This window comes from Phyllostomus hastatus, unplaced genomic scaffold, assembly GCF_019186645.2.
Source record: "Phyllostomus hastatus isolate PE091 unplaced genomic scaffold, TTU_PhHast_1.1 phas_scaffold_397, whole genome shotgun sequence".
In the NCBI taxonomy this organism is placed as follows: domain Eukaryota; kingdom Metazoa; phylum Chordata; class Mammalia; order Chiroptera; family Phyllostomidae; genus Phyllostomus; species Phyllostomus hastatus.
The window spans coordinates 6,975,285-6,995,954 of record NW_025334029.1 but is presented as its reverse complement, the minus strand read 5'-3'; the positions used below and the strand labels follow the sequence as shown (position 1 = coordinate 6,995,954).

The 20,670-nt window shown below is 46.2% G+C and overlaps 1 protein-coding gene and 1 non-coding gene across 17 annotated transcripts in view; both read right to left on the bottom strand.

Annotated features, from left to right (window-relative positions):
* ZNF185 (zinc finger protein 185 with LIM domain) overlaps positions 1 to 611 on the bottom strand; it is a 52,750-nt gene extending 52,139 nt beyond the window's left edge. For 11 of the 16 annotated variants that reach the window (XM_045820513.1, XM_045820514.1, XM_045820512.1 and 8 more), the window contains exon 1: positions 425 to 610. The gene's annotated coding sequence lies outside the window, so the exon portion shown is untranslated. Of the gene's footprint in view, positions 1 to 424 lie in introns of all 16 variants that reach the window. The other 5 variants (XM_045820525.1, XM_045820527.1, XM_045820516.1 and 2 more) reach the window with 1 other exon arrangement.
* Positions 612 to 13,843: 13,232 nt separating this feature from the next.
* LOC123807077 lies at positions 13,844 to 13,965 on the bottom strand. Its single transcript, XR_006783591.1, has one exon. It is a non-coding gene; the product is annotated as a small nucleolar RNA SNORA27 (small nucleolar RNA).
* Positions 13,966 to 20,670: the final 6,705 nt, after the last annotated feature.

The following is a 20,670-nucleotide window of genomic DNA, read 5'->3' as shown; positions in this document are numbered from 1 at the left end:
GCACACGCCCATCACAAGTAGCCTGTGAGCCCCCTACTCTGGGTCTCAGTTTTCTCATCTATAAAATAGACACAGGGTGAACTAGCTGATCTGAGATTCCTTAATAGGCCTGCAATAATCCCTCAGAGCACCCTGGACCCAGGCCATTTCCTAGCAATCAAACCCTCTCTCACAGAAAAAGCGAGGGCAGAGGAAACAGGCCAGTCTTCTTTGCCTCTGTCAGTGTCCTTGCTCACAATGAGAAACAGAAAACCAGGTGCACTGTCTCCCCAGCAAAAGCCCAGAAGGTATGCTTGGGGCGGGTGAAGATTATGGATGGGGAAACTGAGGCCCGGAGTTATCCCTGTCACCGGGCTGCCCAAGGAGCCCATTTTCCCCCGCCGCCTCTCTGCCAGCCGCGCCGACAGCGCCTCGACAGCCTTACCTGGCACAGGTGCACGGCTCGCGTGGCGAGCGGAGGGTCGGGTGGAGGCGGGGCTCCGGCTCTCTCCACCAGGCCGGGCCGGGGACGAGCGCTGGGCGCCGGGCGCGGGGCGCTGGGCAAGGTGGCGAACTTGCAGGGCGGCGAGGAAGCTCGCACTGGGCTCCACCCGCGGGAGAACAAACAGGTTTTCTCCGGCGCCCGGAGCCTCTCCCCTCGCCCCTCCCCTAAGCCAGCCCCCTTCCTCTGCCCTCTCCTGGGGTAGGTAGATGGGCCTGGCACATTCCGCACATTCTCCGGCCAGTGTCCTGGCTCGCCCGCCCCTTCCCGGCCCCACCCTCGGGGCTGCAGGAGAAATCAAGTCCCTGGCTCCTAGCACCAAGTCCGGAGCAAGCTCCAGAAGGCTCTGCTGCGGTGGGAAAACTTCCAGGCAAATGCGGCCGCGGGCTGGGAGGCCTCCGCCACGTGAAGTGCTTCAGCTGCCTAGTTGCGCCCCTGCCCGCTGCGATCTGGCCCCCGCTTGAGGCCAATGACTTCCACAGATGCTGCGGGTTAATTCTGCCGAGAACTACTGTTCCTAGATCCATTTTACAGATGGAGATCCCAGACAGGGGCGGGAAGAGGGGCAGAGGAGGGTTGCTGGCGGCTGAGATCATGCAGGAAGTCCCAGAGGCTGGGAAGAAGAAGAAAGTGAGGCCACAGTGGGGAAGTTATTGTCCTAGCAGGCCATCCTGGGTGGATTCGGGGTTCCCAAGGCATAGCAGCAGCAGTGAGCACCCTGTCAGCAAGCAGGGCCACCTCACAGGCTGAGCAGGGAGACTCATTCAAACACCAAGGGCTAGTGCAGTTTGATCAGTGTCATCCGTTCCTGTTTTTCAGCATGTGTGTCATTCAGTCAGGTATACTGAGTGCTAGGATGGATGGAGCATCAAAAGAAACCCCTAACCCTACCTGTGTGTGTGTGTTGGGGGTGGAGGGCCTGGGAAGCCTTCCAGTCAAGAGATAGTTAAGCCAGTCTAAGAGACAGCAGAGTTGGTCAAGAGTTGCCCTATCAGAATGGCAGAATCAAAAGGATGGACCAACAGGTTCTCCTTCATGCAGCCCTGCCAAGTCTATGTCCCAAATGGTCGTCCAATCCATCCATTTCTCTCCACACCCACTGCCACCACCCTTGCTGGTCTCCCTCCTACTGGTGTCACCTGCCTTGGAATGTAGTCTTCACACAGAAGTCTCTAATTGTTTCACATTGCTCCCTGCTTGCAGCTCTTTGTTGACTTTCCATTACTCTCAGGATAAAAAAGAAACTCTTTAAGGGGCCCAAGGATTCTGCTGCACCCAGCTCTTTGCAGGTTCAGCCACTCGCCTCTTGGATTGACTACATTCTGGCCACGCTTGCCTCCTTCTTCCTTTAGAATACATCAGAAGTCCTGTTTCCTCGAGTCATTTGCTCCTGGCACTGACACTCCCTAAAATGTCCTTTGTCCCATTGTCTGACTAGTGAACTCTTAGTCACTCTACAAAACTTCCCTCAAGTGTCCTCTAAATCCTTCCCTGACTGCACAGACCACTCAGTTATGTCAATCACTTCCTTCTGTGTGTTCCCCTAGTTTGTTCTGATTACATTGATCTAGCACAGTGGCCAAAATCTTTTCTTGTTCTAGATGGCGAGCTCTGGGAGGGGAGGACCCTGTCTGAGTCATCACTAGGGCATGGAGACCAGCACAGGGTGTCTGAGGGGATATACAGAAGAAGATTGAGGGGTGATTGAGATTCTGGAAGCTGCCCTCATCCTTCACTTCCTGGGCTTTATCAGGTAGGGAGGAAGTGACCCTGTGTCTGTGTGAATATGTATGCGGAGTAAAGCTGGGGGGATTGTACATGGTCACTTCAGTTCATCTCTGTCTCTTGCTAATAAGCATTTTTCTGCTTCCAGTCTGGTGGCCAACATCAGACTCTTTCCTGCCCCTCCCCTGACATTGGACTTCTGGTGGCTGTGATGTATTTGGCTTGGCATCCTAGGCCCTAAACATACTTACTGTAGGACCTATGGTGTGTCACATCTCTCTGGGCCCTCTTCCCCTTCAAGAATACAGAGGACAAGTGATGGATTTGATGTAGGGGTGAGGAACGAGGTGGCCCTTCCCTCCCAAGGCCACCACTGGGAAGGAGCAACCTCACTCTAGAGCCCTAAGTCTAGGTAGGCCAGCTAGAGAGCACAAGCAAGAGTGGTATCCAAAGTCCATCAATGGCCAGTCAGCACAGGGGGCCCATCAGCTGGGCTGTTCTAGGGTCTTGAGCTCTTCCCACATTCCAGGTGATTCAGCCCTGTCTAGGCCAGATCTGCCACAATAGCACCAGCCAAAGGGACCAGGCTTTCTTCAACTCCTCCTTCTCTGCCAGGCTGCCAGGGCCTGCGCTGATCTCACTTGCAAACAGGTTTGACTCGAACAGTAACTGCCCTGCCCTACTCTGACCTGCCTTGCCCACCTGTTCACTGCTCCAGAAGAATGCCCCCACCCTGCCAGAGCTACCCCGGCCACCTCATCCAGGCTTCAGGGACCCTGCCAACTTTATCAGCCTCCTCTTTGACTCCTTGACCTCAGGTACCTGGACCCAGACACTCCCACTACTCTCTCTTATACCACCAGGCCCATGCACAAGATGTTCACTTGGTGGTGACCTGCTACCCACTCTCAGCTGCAACACTGACTCCTTCATAAACTTCCTCTTGGTCTAGATCTTGAGGGCCAAGCCCCTAGTGTTTGCTAGCTGCTCCCAGCCTGGGCTATACCCTTGACTGGCCTGAGCTTGGCTCCATCCCTCTCCACTCTCAGCTCTCCTTGTGCCTTGGCCCCTATCTTCAGCTCTAAGGCTGGCCAGGCTCTTGCAGAGTCCTCCTGAAGCCCACAGCTCAGGAAGCCTCCCCACCAATAAGCAGGCCCTCAGCAAGGCTCTGGTTTGAGGGTACAGATGCTGCCTCTAAGTAGGGTGGGCTTGAGGGTGAAGCCAGGCTGGGCTGCCTGGTTAGGCAAGAGGTCTGGAAGGCAGAGGCAGGAGTAGAGAGATCCACTATGCCAAGTGGGGCCACAGCCCATGAGCAGACAGTGGAGACAGATTCTTCAGGAGGCCAGGTTGAAGCAAGCAGATATATACAGGGATAGGTGGCTGTTTGGAAAGAACTCACCAGCAGGGCTCATAAGCTCCAGAGAGACCCCTCTGATCTCCAGGGCTGGGAACAAAACTTGTATGCCAGTCTAGCTGAAGCATTCCCAGGCTATGGAGGGGGATGATGGTTGGGGCTCTGAAAGCTATCAGGCCCCAAAGCCAACCCCAGTAGAATGTTCCCACACCAGAAGGAACTGGAGACAATCAATTGACCCGAACTCTACCATTGTACAAATTATGAAACAGAGGTCCAGAGAGGGATGGCATCAAGCTTGGGCCACAAAGCCAGTTTGAGGCACAGCTGAGACTAAAACCAGGCTCCAATTGTACTGAATGGAGGCCTCACCCAGTCTGGGTGCTCAGGTTCCTGTGTGTAGAGGGCTGGGCTCCTGTTTGCACCTTAATCCCCTCCTTCCCTCCCTTCCAGGGCCTGCCCTGCTGTCTCATCCTTCTAAGCTTTTCAACCAGTTTCCACTTGCTGGTTGACTCTGTTGGCTCCAAGGAGGGTGAGACCCCTGGGTACACCAGTCCCCATGTGTGACTGTACCCACAGCAGCTTGTACAGGGACCTGAACCTGTAGGGCTAGTACATGGAGTGAGATTCCCCCCTTGTCCTACCCTCAGCCTGTGCTTCTGGCTAAGGGGCTGGCCCCCACCTCCACACACCTGCATGCTCTCAGTCACCAAATGCCCCCTTTGGGACTCCTTCTCTCACCACACTGTCACCCCCAGTCTTGGCTTGGAGCAGCACCCAGTCTGGTGGAGAAGGCAGACCAGTTCAGCTCCAAGGGGAAGAATCCATACTCTGTGCACAGTGGCTCCACCAGGAGCAGAAAGGTCATGTAGGCAGGCATCCTTGGCTATTGGGACATCTCCCATCCCTGCAGCATGAAATCCTTGCTGCCTTTTGAATCCATTACTTTGAATAAGCTGAGAAAACACTCCACCATAAGTCTTGGCCGGTGTGACCTGATGCCCCAGAATTCAGACTGCCTTTTATTTTTGGCTGTGAAGCACCCCCAGGCCAAACCTTCACGGACAAGTGCAAAAGCTGAGCCAAAGCCCCGCTGGCAGATAATCCCCACATGCCCTGAAGAATGGCTTTTTGCTGCTTTAAGAATCATCCACAGATTGGAAAAAGAATGTTCTAATTGGAAAACCTCCCCGCCATGGTTTTCCGGAGTTTTAGTACAGTTGGCCGGCATGGAGGCTCCTGAGATGAGGAGGAAGGGAAGTAATGAGGAGGAGACAGTGGGCTCCCTGCCCAGCGCCCCCTCATGCCCGGAGCTCAGCCAGTCCCACAAAGGGGCCATACTGAGGATGTAGCAAGTCAGCAGCCTGGGGAATCCAAGGCTGGCTGGCCCTACTGGGAGCCATGTCCCCTAGCCGGGATGAAGCCCTGGCCCCAGAGGCTCTGCTGCTGTCTCAGAAGCAGCCTGGGCTCCAGGACCCTCTGGTAGGCCTGATGCCCACTGGGCATTGTGAGCCCCAGTCCAGAATAAGAAAGGTATGAAAGCCAGCACCTGCTAAAAAAAGTGGCAACCCAGAGTCAGTATTGGGGTCTGCATGGAACCCCCAGACTTGACTGGGGCCCTGGGTTGGGAGACCTGGCAGGGGGATGAAGGTTGCATGGAAAAATGGACTTCTGAACAGTTAGATCTATCTGGAGAGGAAGGGAACTTCCACTCAGGGGCCCTGCTAAGCCTGGCCTGACAAAACTGCTGGCTGGCAAAGGTGAAGGCACAGCAACCTGAGGGTCTGTCCAACTTCAAGAGTTGCTGATTTGTTCCTTATGGTCAAGCATTGCCCTTGCACTGGGAAATGCCCACTTGGGAATGGGAAATGCAGTGGATACCTGAAACTACTTCACACAGGAGAGCCAAGTTACTGTGATTTACCTCTCGCAGGATGTATGCTTCTCTATTAGTCTTTTCTGGAAACCTCCTTCCCTGGGTGCTCAGCTGCCTTGATCTCCTCAAAGACAGCAGCCTTTGCAAGACCAGAGGGGAAAACAGTTCAGAGGCTGCACCCTTGTCCATATGTGCAGGATAAAGGGGCTGCTGGCCAAAGTCCCCCTTAGTGGAAATTCAAATCTCAGCATAGAGGAAAGGGCTGGGTCTCATCACCTGGCCCCTGTCCATTTCTCTTGGCCTCAGTAACCTGTTTTTGGGGGCTATGAACTCGACCAAGTAGCTCTAGGCTCACTGGCATTGTGCCCCAAATCCCTTCCCTGTCCTCCCTGACCTGCCCTGTTGTGACCTTGAGAGCTGCGGCTTCCTAACCAGCGCACATCTCTAGAGCTCTACTTGCCATTTCAGTCACTACTGGCCACATGTGACTATTTACATTTAAATGATTCACAACTAAATAAAATTGAAAATTTAGTGCCTCAGTCACAATAACCACAGATGGAGAACATTTTCATCATCACAGAAAGTTCTGGCAGAGGCACTTCAGGTGTTCCACTTCTCCTTACAGGGAAACTCTTCACTTTTCCTTTAACTGAAGCTGGGCTCCTTCCACTAAGCAAGGCATACCTGCAGCCTCACCCCAGATAGACTAGCCTGCATTTGTATGAAAACCTCTCCTTTGGGGCTCACGCTAATTGGCTAACACACCCGGCATTCAGGCAAATCTTTGCACCTGGCTCATTCTTCCTTTACATCCATATCTCACTGGATGTGAGAAAGTGACTGGGTGTGGGGGATGGGGCAGGATAGCAATGAAGTGGAGTGATGAGTGTGTGACTTCAGCATCCATACCTGTGAACTATTGATCCCAACCCTCAGGCCTCCCAGTTCTTTGACCTTGACATGTCTGAAGTCCTTGTAAACTCCACTGCAGCCACCTCTTCCCACAGGTACAGCCTGTACCTGTTATCATTTCTGGAATGTCTATTGCAGGCTTTCCATTTTCTGACCTCTACCTCCTCTTTTTCCTGGTGGGCTTGTTCAACTACTTCCCAATGAAAGGTAGTGACAACTGTCTTTCAAGCTCATGGGGACCTCCTATCCTCTCTCTCCTCTTCTTTTTACCCCCATCCATTACCCCTTTCTTCTCTTCACTTCCCTCCTTATCTAGCTTGAGTCAATGGACCATCACTTCAACAGCTCTCTTGTCTACATCCTAATCTCCCTTTTCTATTGTCCCTTGGTCACCTGCACCTGACACAGCACCAAATCTGACAAATCTAAAGGTCTGCTTTCTTCATGCCTGCCCCAAGTCAATGATGGTCCTGGCAAAGGTTACACAACCATGCAGGATGGTGCCAGTGTAAATTCCTGGATTTCACCCCTTCTTACCTTCACAAGGAGTTGCCTCTTTGTAATTATCCTTTTCTCTTATGCATCATAAGAGGTGCAGAAGAAGCATTTCTTCTGAAGCATTCATTCATTTGAAGCATTCCTGTCAACATTAAAAAAAGAGAGTCTCACTTAACCAAACTCCCATCTCCAGTTAGTGCTTCATTACTCTGTTCTTCTACTGAGCAAAACTCCATGAAAGAGTTGTCTAGGTTCACTGCCTCTACTTCTCTTATCCTCATAAACCCATTCCATTTTTTTCAATCCTAACATTCTCTTAAAATTGTTCTTGTCAAAGTTACCAATACTCTTCATGTTGCCAAACCCAATAACCCAATGCTCACATCTCTGTCCTCTTAACCACAGTTGGTCAGTCACTTGTCCATTCTAGAAAAGCATGCTTCTCTTGGCTTCCCTGACACTCCACTTATCCAGACATTGAACATTAGTAACTCAGACTCTGTAATTGAGCTACCTGGGTGCAAATCCTGGCTGTGCCAATTAATAGCTGTGTGACCTTGGGAAAGTTACTCCCCTTCTCTGGGTTCCCATTTCTCACCTGTACAATAGAGATGAGACTAGCAGCATTTATCTCCTGGGGCTGTCATTAAGGTTACATGAGATAACACACAGAAAGTACTTAGAATAGAGCTTATTATATGAAGAGATTCTGAATGAAATCACTATAGATGTTTATGGGGTTCAGGACATGCTACCACAAAACATGGCACCTTGGCATATTGAATATTTTTTAAGATGAAGGGGTTTGAGAAAACAGCAGAAGCAGGAACGTCTCTCTGACCTCCCCCAACCCCACTATTTTCCCTAACAGTTCATAGATCCTCATGTGAGAAGTGTCCTCCCTATACCTAGAGGAAAGGGACATCCTTATTTCCAAGAGGCAATAAGGGAAACCCAAAAGGACCTGAACAAACAGGCCTTGCCAAGTTCCCCTAGCTTGCTGCGCTTAGCTCAAACTCTTTGTCCTATTATATTTTCCACAACTTTATACTCCTCATCAAACCTGGTATAAAAACACTCACATTTAATCATTTTTGGGGGGTGGCCTTTATTTTCTTATGAAAGTTTCCATGTCATGTAAAACTTACAATAAATGTGCATGATGTAGCATATATCATACACATTTCTCCTGTTAATTTGTCTTTGTCAGTCTAATTTTCAGACTCAGCCAGAGACCCTATGAGGGTCAAGGAAACTTTTTTCCTCCCCTGCAATGTCTAAGGGTCAACTCAAAGTAAACATATTCAAGCAAAGCTCTTGTTCCCTACCCCACACCCTCCAAACCTCTCTCTTCTAAGTCTTCCTTATCTCCATCAGTAGTACCTCCCAGGTGTACAGGCCAAAGGCTTAGGTTGTTCATTTGATTTTCTCCTCTTCCCTCATCTCTCACATCCAGTTATCAAGCAAGTCCTGATTGTAGCTCTACCTCCAAAATACATCCTGCCTACTTCTACTCTCACCACCATCCTAGTCCAAGCCAGTATCCTCTCTGACCTCCTCCCTCATCCCCCAGCTTCCATTCCTGCCTGCTGCATCTACTCTCTACAAATCAGCTGGAGCAGCCCTCCCTTGTGTTCTCTGTCTGAGCAATAAGGTGGCTGCATTCACCCAGCTGTCCAAGCTGGAAACTGGGGTGCCATCTGAGACTCCTCTTTCCCTCTTCCTGTCCAGGTCTGGTGCCTGCTGTAGCCATCATCTCTTCTCCCAATTCTCAAGCTCCAAGCTCTCAGCACACTGAAGCCACACTGGAGTTTTTGCTGGCTCCCACATAAGCCTTGTTTTCTGTCTCCAAATCTTACTTTTGACTGAGGTTCTCTCACATTGGTTAACTCCTACTGTACTCATGCATCCAGCAGAAAGTCATCCCTAACCATCAAGACCCAGTTAAGTGTCTCTTTCTGGGCTGCACTTCTGCCCCCATACTCATAAGCCTACACAGTCACTGTTCCTATCTCTGTCCTCCCTTCCTCCTGTATATAGGAAACACATCTCATGTTTGTCCACTCACCCAAGTACCTGGTGTGTGCCTGAGTGGACACAGAAGGAATATTTGCAAGGTGAATAAAGGAAGGAATAAAAGTTAATTTCAAATGCAGTTTATGATCAAGGTAACATGTCAAATCAGTTGATTAAAAGTATTTTGTTCAATAGATGATGTTGGAATGACTGGTCTTGTGGGGAAAATTGAATTTCCTACACTATACTCCACACAGAAATAAACTGCAGATGGCTCAGAAATTTAATGTAAAAAAATAAAACCATAAAAGTACTAGAAGGAATCTTGGGTGGGGACAGCCTTTCTAAGTAAGTCATGAAAACCAGAAACTATAAAAAAACAGAGAAATTAAAAACTTCTGCCCCTGGCTGGCATAGCTCAGTGGATCGAGCTCGGGCTGCAAACCAAAGTGTCACAGGTTCGATTCCCAGTCAGGGTACATGCCTGGGTTGCAGGCCATGACCCCCAGCAACCGCACATTGATGTTTCTCTCTCTCTCTCTCTCTCTCTCTCCCCCTCCCTCCCTCCCTTCCTTCCCTCTCTAAATAAATAAATAAAATCTTTAAAACAAAACAAAACAAAAAAAACTTCTGTATGGCACCATAACTGTTATTAGGCAAATGACAAATGAGGAGTTATCTGTACCACATATGACAGCCAAAGGCTTAATCTTCCTAAAATAAAAAAGGGCTCCTATCAAAGCAAGCAATAGGAAAATGGGGGCAAAGAAGGGATCAGACAATTCACAAAGGAAGACTTGCTGAAGTCCATTAACATATGAAGGAAATGCTATTATTCCCACCCCTCCATCAGATATGCAACAATTAAAATGGATTTGCAAAACCTGGGTTACTTGGGGTGTGGGAAAATGGTTACTCCCATGCCCCAGGAGCCATAGAGGTGCGAGTTGACCTTTCTGGGATGGGGAAATAAGTAACAAAATGAACAATGAGGACTTCTTTTGATTCAGCAATACTGACACTTAAAATTATTTTATTATCTGATATATAAATGATACATGTGTATAGTATGTAAAATGTAATGCACATAAACATCTACCCACCAGTCAGCACCATTATCTATGCCTTCCAGCTTCAGTCCTGGTTCTCCAGATGAGCTGTACTGGCTTGGAATGAAAGGTCAACTTCTTTGCTTGTGCCCTTGATCCCATTTCTTGCCATCTACTCAGGGACATCAGGCTAATATTTCTCCCTTTACCTTGAGTCATCAAGGATTTCCTCTTGGCTAGATCCTTCTATAATTCTTCCCACCATAAAAAGCTTTTTCTTGATCCCATTTTCCCTTCCAGCTACTCTCCATTTATTTCCCTTCTACCCTTCCCCGTAATGATCCTGAAGAAAATTATCTACACTCCGTGTCTCTGATTTCTCTTCTTTCTTTCTATCTCTTCCAGCACTCCACAGAAATGGCTCTTGCCAATGCCACCAGTGCTCTGCATGTTGTTAAATCCAATGATTAGTTTTCAGGACATGTCAGCAGCATTTCACATAAGAAACACTCCTGGAAACACTTTGCCCTTGGCTTCCAGGACACCTCACTCTTCTGCCTTCCCTCCTACCTCACTGGCTCCTTTTAAGTCTCCTTTGGCCTCTTCTCATTGTCTCTACCTCATACAACCTCTTAGGACCTGGGAGTACCTCCTAGGACCTGGGACTCAGCCTTTGGAACTCTTTGCCATGATACTTATTTCCATGGTGATTTCTAGCCATCTCACATCTTTAAATACCATCTGAAGGCTGGTGACTCCCAAATTACATCTCCAACTCAGGCCTTTCCCCTGAATTCCAGATTCCTATATCCCAAGGCCTATTCAATATCTACATTTGCATACCTACTAGGCATTATACTAGGTGTCCCAAACCAAAGTCCTTATCATTCCCTTCTAAACCCATTCTTCCTGTAGCTGTCCCCACCAAAGTTGATAGCCACATATCCTTCTAAGTGCTTGGGCCAAAAACCTTGGTGTGATCCCTGACTCTACTTTTTCTCACTCCTCACATCCTACTGTTAGGAAACCCTCTAGCCCCACCTTCCCAATAGATCCAGAAATCTCCCCATTTCTCCCCAGCTCCACTATTTGGTGAATTTGTAGTTGTTTTGTTGTTAACAACGCTGCTTTGAAAATTCTTGTACACATCTCCTGGCCACATAGGCAAATAATTCTCTAGACAAATTGTTCTCCAATTTTGGTGGGCATCAGAATCCTCTGGAGGGCTTGTTATACTGCTGGACCTTACTCACAGAGTTCATGACTTGTTTAGGAATCATTTGCATTTCTAACAAGATCCCAGCTGATGCTGATGCTACTCATGGGGAAATAACTCTTGGAAATCCACAGGTCTAGCGGTAGGTTATACCCAGAAGCAGAAAAATGGGCTTATAGGATATGTGCATGTTCAACCTGATAACAGAACATTGATTTTCTTCCCTGTCAGCAATGTGTGAGAATGCCCAGTGCTCCTCATCCTTGTCAATATTTGATGTTGTCAGATGTGCTACTCTTGCCAATGCAGTGGATACAAAGTGTTAGCTCATTGCAGTTTTGAGTTGTATTATTAGAATTTATGCTTAGGTGGCAACAGCATTCGGTGGGTGAGAAACATAAGTAGTGGTATGCTCATTGCAATGATTTTTTTTTGTTAGAAATAGGTAATAGTCTGTGTTTTTATCAATTGGTATGTTCAAAATTTACAACAGGGTAATATGCAGCTGATCAAGATGATAATTATAGGTCTCTAGTTATGAACATTAAAAATGCCTGTAATATATTGTTAAACAAGAGGGGGAAGTAATGTACATAAGATGGGGTTTGAGTTACCTTTACTTTCTGTTTTTAATATTTTCTATGTTTCATTTTTTTAATGTATGTAGCTCTTTTTGTGAAAAAAAAGTGATTTTCAAACAAATACAACCTTATATTTGTGTTTGTATATGCTAGAAAGTATCTGAAGGGTTTCATATGATACTGACTTGAGCAACTGAGGCTAGGCAGTGGGTTTGTGTGGGCTGAGTGGAAAGGCACTTGGAGTTTTCTCTTTATTCCATTCTGTACTCTTTGAATTTTTTTTATAAAGTCTTTTTTTAAGATTTTATTTATTTACTTTTAGAGAGGGAAGGGAGGGAGAAAGCGAGAGAGAGAGAAACATCAATGTGCAGTTGCTGAGGGCTGTGGCCTGCAACCCAGGCATGTGCCCTGACTGGGAATCGAACCTGCGATGCTTTGGTTCGCAGCCCATGCTCAATCCACTGAGCTACGCCAGCCAGGGCTACTCTTTGAATTTTTATGACAATATCACTTTCATAATAAAAAAACACACACTAAAAAAAAAGAGCTATTCTTAACGCCCAAGCCAACCCTGTCAACCCTTGACAGCCCCTACCACTGCTGGCCCAGCTCGACCCACCAACTCATGCTGAGGCCCCTGCTGACTTCACAAGCAGCCCACTCAAGTCGTGCCAGACCACCTCTGGCTGAGGAGCTTTGGAGCTACAGAGCCAGGGCCAGTAGTTGGGCTGCCCAGGAAGGAGCTCTTTCTGTTTCTGGGTGCTGTCTTGAGCCCAAGGGTAATGTGTCACCCCCATAGAGCCTGCAGCTGTGGGCTCCCCCACATTATGTGCTGGAAGGAGAGGTCAGGCCCCCCAAGGGGCCCAGAGAGAAGTCACTAACACTGGCAAGGAGAGGACTGACTATCAGAGGCAGCAAACTCCAATAACAAACCTGTGTTTCTAACAAAGCAGTTGAAGTCTGTAAAGGTCAGATCTAAGAAGTAATGTCTGCAAAATGTAGAGATGAAACATAGAGGTGAATGTGAACTCATCTACAATATACTTGTATAGCAGAATCTGGGGTCACCTCAAATTGAGAAAGAATTAATTTGATCTAAAACAGAGACTTTATGCCCTGGCTGGTGTGGCTCAGTGGACTTAGTGCCAGCCTGAACCAAAGAAAGGGCCATTGATTCCATTCCCAGTCAGGGCACATGCCTGGGTTGCAGGCCAGGTCCCCAGTAGGGGGCACATGAGAGGCAACCACATATTGATGTTTCCCTTTCTTTCTCCCTCCCTTCCCCTCTAAAAATAAATAAATAATGTCTTTAAAAATAAAAAAAAAATAAATAAAACAGAGACTTTACACAGCAGGGACTGGATGCACATGGAACTGTCTACAGTTGTACTCTTTTTTGAAGGCTATCTTCCTTGAAGGTGAGCTTTCTCTTCACTGTAGCCCCTCTGAGGTATTGGTGACTGCCACGTCAACATATGTGCTCCCTTCACAGAGTACATCATGTGGTCATCATGTGGTTTTCCTCTGTCTGCCTCACAGCCTGTGACCTCTAGAATGCAGAAACCAGCTCCCATTTCTGCCCTGCCTCTTTGTAACAGGCATGGATCCTGGCACATTCTTTGCACTCAGTAAATACTGAAGTAATGGAATGGGATAATCCCCAGTATAGAAGGAAAACAGAGATGACATTTTCAAATGTCAAGGTTTCATAACTCAAAACAGAGGGCGACAAATGGGTGTCCCCCAGCATCACTGTCCTCTCTGCATTGGCCCAGCATGTCCATCAAGGAGGTGGCACACAGGGCTCACATTGCTTGCTGGGTTCTAGTCCAAGACAACATCCATGGACAAATGAGTCCCTCCTCAAAGAGAAACTTGGAGGTGACAATCTCTTGAATATATACTTCCTCTTCAATAAAACAACTACACAAAACACAAACTGAAACCTGGTGGTGGGACTTCATAGTACAACCCCACCCCTCACACAGAACTCATTACACCATGGATGGCAGGGGAACCAGCCATTAGCTGTCCTTGCATAATTACTGTATTTGGGCTGTCAACATTTGTGTGAAAATAATATTTATTCACAAGTAGAAACCCAGTAAATACATGGTGTTTTCTTTTTTTCAATTTGTTTCCCCTGACAGAATACAAGACACTCAGTTTGCTTGAGTTTTAAAAGGATATTTCCTTTGCCCCACTTGAATCACCATAAAGACCTAAGTCCAATTGGCAAAGTAAAAGGGCGGGGGGATGTGCTGTTTTTTAAAAAAAGGTTAAACTGTGCTTTTTAAATTTACATTTTAAAAGTCAAAATTATCCCCAAACCCAAATTATATAAAATTGTATGAAGTCACCCAGAAGGTATTCCCTGAACTTCAGACTTTGTCCCTCTTCTTATGATATAGGACAGAGAGAAATGACACTTGGAGGCAGGCTTCAGGTAGCTCGCGTGCATGCCCCAGATGCCTGTCTTGTGCCAGGCTCAAGTCCTAGGTGGCTATGTTTGGTAGGGGAGACAAAAATGCCCAAGAGACTTAACAAGTCACTGAGTCCTGAGGGGAGAACTAGTGTCACAGGGAGGAGGAGCCACTGAGATGGAGTGGGAGCCAGTGGGGATAGGGTAGAGGGAAATTGGGAGAAGATTGAAAGAGATAGTCTGCAAAGAATAAACTGGAGGGGAACCTGGATATGGCAGAGACTATACCCATTTAGAGGGGATTTCCATTCTTCCTTGAGCTTCAGGTCTAAAGGAAGGAGGAGGCAAAAGTGTAAGGCAAATCATGTTCTCCTGGGGTGGTTGAGCACTTGTTCAGGTCACAGATCTTGGCCCCCGGCTGTGGCCACAGGGGACATGAACTGCTCTGTCAATGACTGCAAAAAGGAGGGAGAGAAGAAGAGAGGGAAGGAAGGAGGAAATTTGTTGTCATGGAAAAACCACCATCAGATCAATGCTTTTTGTAGCTTATCCCTACATGTAAAAGTTGAGCTCACAGTTTTTAACCCAAGACAAATGTCTTTATTTCTTTTTTTTTTAAAGATTGTATTTATTTATGTTTAGAGAGAAGGTGGGAGGGAGAAATAGAGGGAGAAAAACATCAATGTGTGGTTGCCTCTCACATGCACCCTACTGGGGACCTGGCCCACAACCCAGGCATGTGCCCTGACTGGGAATCGAACCTGCAACCCTTTGGTTCTCGGGCCAGCACTCAATCCACTGAGCCACACCAGCCAGGGCAAATGTCTTTATTTCTTTATTATATTTCCCCAGGGAAAAAGGTAGAGGTGGAGGGGAGAGGGTCAGCATGTGCTTTAAAATATGCTTTAAAATGGAGATAAGAAGCTCAAATGCCGTAAGCCAACTATAAAAGAGGGGGCCTCCTACTCCATGAGCTTGGGAAGGAGGGGAAGAGGTCAGGAAAATGGCATGGGTGGGGTCCTTCTCTATGAAGTCAAGATTCCACATCAAGCTAAGTAAACATGGAGTCACATTTGTCCATCTTCTATTAGCTCATCTTGTGGCCACTTTGATGTAGGTTGGGTTATACTTTCATCTCCTTTTTCCCTGGCTTCCATTCCCAGCTTCAACAAGAGAGGCCTCCACCAGCCCTTTCCTCCCTCAGTTTGAAGGGGTTAAAATATTTCACCCATCCAAAGAAAGAAGGTGGCAATTCAGACTTCAAAGCAGCCTTATAAGGTAAATACTATGATGATTCCCACTTTACAGATAAGGAGACTGAAGCTCACAATAACACAGCCAGCAAGTGATACATTTGACCCTGGCTGTCTCACTCCAGAGCCTGAACTCCTAACTTCCATGTCTATTACCTCACTGGATTCAGCATGCTCAATTAGCCATTTACATGCAGAATCAGGAACCAAGGGGCATTTATGAGAGTCATGCTATTCATACAAATAGTAAGGCTAATATTTATTGATGGGTTACTGTGTGCCAGGCACAATACCAAGTGCCTCAGTTAGTGAATATCTTAGGAAAACCCTCTGGGTGTTTAGCCCCCTTTTTGTTCTGTAACATTTCTTCTTTTGGTCAAAATTAAATTATTGGAATCCTGTAGGCTTTAAATATAAGAGACATTGATGCAACTTGCCATTTATGCCAGAGTTTAAACATCTGTGCAAGATGCCACATTTCAAAAAGAAATATGTGATTGGCTTTTATCAGCATATTTCTAAACAAATCAGGGGACAACTTGCATTTGGGTAGTCTGACTTTGAATATCTGACTGCTCACAAAGACAGTGAACACTATAGCTCACCAGACCCTGCAGGAAATGCTCCATGGCTCTCTGTTTTTGATGAGGGGGCAGGAGGAGATTATGGCTTAGCTTCCACCGAGCCCCCCTGACAGAAGTGTTGCATCTTCTGGGAACGATTAAGGCACAGCTGGCCCCCTGGACTCCAGACTGCCCAAATAAATCCACCATTGTTTCCCAGAGGTCATCAACACATTTGGGGCCCTACCTGGAAGACATAAAAGCAGTGACCCTTTCCTCCTCTATAGGCCAGAATTCTACAGTGGTCAAGATGATGACATTGAATCTCAGAGCCATGAGGTCAGTTGCCCAAGGCAACACAGTTGAGGAGTGGCTGAGCTGGGACAGCCATCCAAAGCAGCCAGAGCCTTTCAGGAAAGTAACTAGCTTGTGCCTGGGAGACACAGCTACTTGGCTCTCAAAGCCCTAGAAGGGAGGAGAGTCTGGGATAACCTTTGAAACATACACATGCTCAGGTTCCTCCTGCAGAACTCCTGATTCTCAGCTTAGCAATGAGGTCCAATGATTCACATCTTTAACAGATGTCCCCAGAAACTCAGGTTTGCTGCAGATTGAGGACTGTGACTCCTGAGTGAGGTGGGGATTTTCAGGGGACGAATGCAGGGATGGAGTTGAAACAGTCATGAGGCCAAAAATCTTCCTCAGCTCAGATTCTCAGCCTTGGGTCCTGTAGCATGAAAGTGTCAAAGATACCCAGGATATAAAGATAACCAAAGGATGTACACATTGACTAAAAATGTGTCTCACTAGAGAGTTTGACTGTCAGTGTGCTGCTGTTATCAAATTGAATTTCACCATTTACATTAATACCATTAGCCTTGTGAGACTGGGTTTGCGATTGCACACCTGCACCTATACCCTTGATCCTGATATCAGATCCTTTGCTTATGGTCACTTGGCTAATATTTTGTTAATTTTTTTGTTTTGCTTCTTTTTGCATTTATGCTTATCAGTGGGATTAGTCTGTCATTTTTCTTTTCCATTCTGTTCCTATTAGGGAGCCTTCCTTATTTTCCTATTCTCTACAGAGCATTCTTTTTGTAAGATTGGAATCTTTTCCTTGAATGTTGGTGGAATTTACTTCTGAAATCATCTAGGCCCGTAAGTTTTATTTGGGGTGAGGAGTATCAGTCAGAGTTCAACCAGAGAAACAGAATCAGTAGGAGATATATAAAGAGATTTATTGCCAGGAGCTGGATTACATGATGGTGGGGGCTGGCTAGGAAACCCAAAATATATAGCACTGGCTGTGAGGAAGGGCAGGCTGGAACCCTCTGTCAGGAGCTGAAGCTGCTGTCCACAGGAAGAATTTCTTCATCAAGAAAGCCTCAGCTACACTGTTAAGTCCTTTCAATGAATTGAATCAGGCCCAGCTAAATTATCCAGGATAATTTCCCTTAAAGTCAAATTATTATGTGCTTTAACCCCATCTATAAAATAGCTTCATTGCCACACCTAGAGGAGTGTTTCACGGAGTAACTGGGAACTGTAGCCTAGTGAAGTTGGCAGATAAAATTGACCATCATGAGGTGGTGGGGAGGACTTTTAATTGCTGATTGAATTTTTACTTTGTATTTACTAATTTTTAAAAATACTTTATTTTTAAAAAGATTATATTTATTAATTTTTAGAGAGAGGGGAAGGGAAGGAGAAAGAGAGGGAGAGAAACATCAATATGTGGTTGCCTCTCACGTACCCCCTACTGGGGACCTGGCCTGCAACCCAGGCATGTGCCCTGACTAGGAATCGAACTAGTGACCCTTTGGTTTGCAGTCTGGCTCTCAATCCACTGAACCACACCAGCCAGGGATAATTTTAAAGTGTTCTTGTCAAACAATAAATAGTATTTTCTCTTTTTCATTAATTTCTGTCCTTACCTTCATTCATTCATTCTTTCTTTGGGTTTATTACTCCTTTTTTTTTCTAAGTTCTTGAGAGGGATATACTTAGCTCATTAATTTTAGCCTTTTCTCTTTTTTGACCACACACATTTATGGCTAAAATTTCCCTCTAAGCATGATCTTGAGTGTATCCTACAAGTTTTGATATGTAGTATTTTCCTTATTAAAATATTCAAAATATTTTTTACTCTCCATTATGATTTTTGACATAGAGTTATTTGGAAGCATGTTGCTTAATTTCCAACATGCCAAGATTCTCCAGCTATCTTGTTGCTATCAATTTATAGCTTAATTTCATTGTTGTCAGAGGGTATCCTCTAATATGGGTGTCCAAACTGTGGCCTGTGGGCTGCATGTGGCTCAGGATGGCTGTGAATGCAGCCCAACACAAAATTGTAAATTTACTTAAAACATTATGAGACTTTTTTGTGATCATGTGTTGCAATGCATTTAATGTGTGGCACAAGACAACTCTTCTTCTTCCAGTGTGGCCCAGAGACACCAAAAGGTTAGACACCCCTGCATGATTTCAGTCCTGTTCTCTGTCAATATTTTTGAATTTTTCATTCATTTTCTTGAACATTGCAAATGTACCTCTTTTATAATATGTGTCTGATAGGGAATGATGTTTAGGAGGCACCTGCCATGGGTGAGCTTTGGAATGTGGGTGAGAACTGAACTGGGGAAGATATTACATGTCTCTCTAAAGAGCTAGGCCATGTTGTTGGAGGTCAGTATTTCCTGCTCTTTAGTCACTGGCATTCTATTTACCCCATTTTTTCCCATGTCCAAGTACTACATATACAATGTGTTACTTAAATTGACTCTTTAAAATTCACATACTTTTACATAAAAGGTAAGCTTGATGTTACTATTATAAATGGAAAACTAGTGTCACTTGTCATAGATAGAAGGTAGCCATAAAAACATTACTATAAGAAGGAAATAATATGACATATTATTTAAAATATTGTTGCCTAATGAATGCTTTAAAGCTCAGGCCTGCTCTCTTACTGTTAAAGTAGAAGGTTTAACAAGCAAGTATTTGAGAATCTAATGAAATGCTAGCACCACAGTGCAGGGCAGTAAATATCTGTAACATGACATTAAAAACACTTTTCTTATCAATTTGCAATCATTGCAAAAACATCAATGGATACTAAATCTAGGGGAGGGGGCAAGTTTTATACAAATTATTTGTGTGGTTTTGAATGATCTCCTGAAGATTGTTTATTAATTGTAAGGAGAAAAATATAACTATACAGGGAAGAAATTGGCCATTACTTAGGACAATCAAAGTTAATACAACCTAGATGACACCTGTACAGGGATGCATTACTTAGTTGGGTATCCATATGAAAAATAATGTGTGTGGATCCCTACTATATATCATAGTATATTTAAAAATAGTTTCAGACAGACTGGAGAGACAGATTTAAATGCAAAAGGTAAAACAACAAACATTTTTGAAGAAAAACATACAGGGAAGTGGGAGGGCTGCCCAACATGGCACCATGGAAGTCCTCCACCCGGGCCTTGGGCAGATCTGCAGGGTGTTTCCCTCTGCCTATTAGCGCCAGGGCTCACACACCTTGATGGGTCAGACCCAAACTGCTGGCAATCCCTCTGAAGCCCAAACACTGACAATGGGGCACCACTCTCCTCAACAGGCTGGAGGCAACTAGGTCCCCATGAGGGCACCAAGCCTTGTGCACACGCAGCCCACACGGGCCAGGCATGTCCTTCACTGGCCCAGTGCAGTGTGCACTGTGCCCTTGGCTTGTCTCAGCCACCCTGTGAACCAGGTAGAGCCCTTCCACTCTACGATTGAGGAAACTGAGGTTAGGGTGCCTTGCCAAGGTCATTCAGCCAGTGGAGGGGCTTCCAACAGACTCTGGAACAAGAGTCTAACTTGCCAGATTTCTCAAAGGCAAGGTGTGTGATAGGAAACCAGTCCCATTAAGACAATTCCCACAACTTCCCTTCTTCATCTCCTGCTTATACCTAGAAGCAAATCCTTAAATGATATTCAAAGCCTTTAGGATCTGACCCTACAGGGACTGTACTCCCACATCCAGCCAAGCCACTCTGATCCCCAGGCATGGAAGCCCCTTCCTTTACCTAAATCCTCTTTTTGTCTCAGCTCAAAGATCACCACCTCCCACAGGTGTCTTCCTGTTACTTTACATCACCTTACATACCTATCTTTGCTTGTACTTGCTCAGGTGCATCATGGCCATGTCCTGCTCTGGTTTTGTCAATTATATGTCTGCCCCACTTGAATTTTTCAGTTTTTCCAGAGTTTCTTGATCAACTCACCCTGGCCAGCTGCCCCCAGAGGCTGGGTACAGCCAGTAGTCTGCTTCACACAGTTCAGGGCAGACAGTAAGAAAGTGACTGCATCACAAATAGTGGTGAGAATAGGGCTTGTCTCTCATTCTGTATTGCATCCCTGAGCCAGGACCAAGGCCCAACCCAGGCCTGGCTCAGCAAATGCCTGGCAGTGAGTTATTGGTGCAGGTGTGCCTGTAGTGCCACATGAACACACCACTGTGTATACCTGCTACTTTGAATCTGTGGTTCCACTGAACCCCTCATGTAGAAACTAGCACTAAATGTGGGGAGGGGACCCTATAGAGTGAAGGCATCACAGTTCAGGAAGGTCCAGCTGCTAAGACCTGCTTTATAGTTGCCAATGTCCTTTATAGCTACAGGCAACTCGTATAAACCCTTCAATACTCATCTTCCCCAGAACTAACT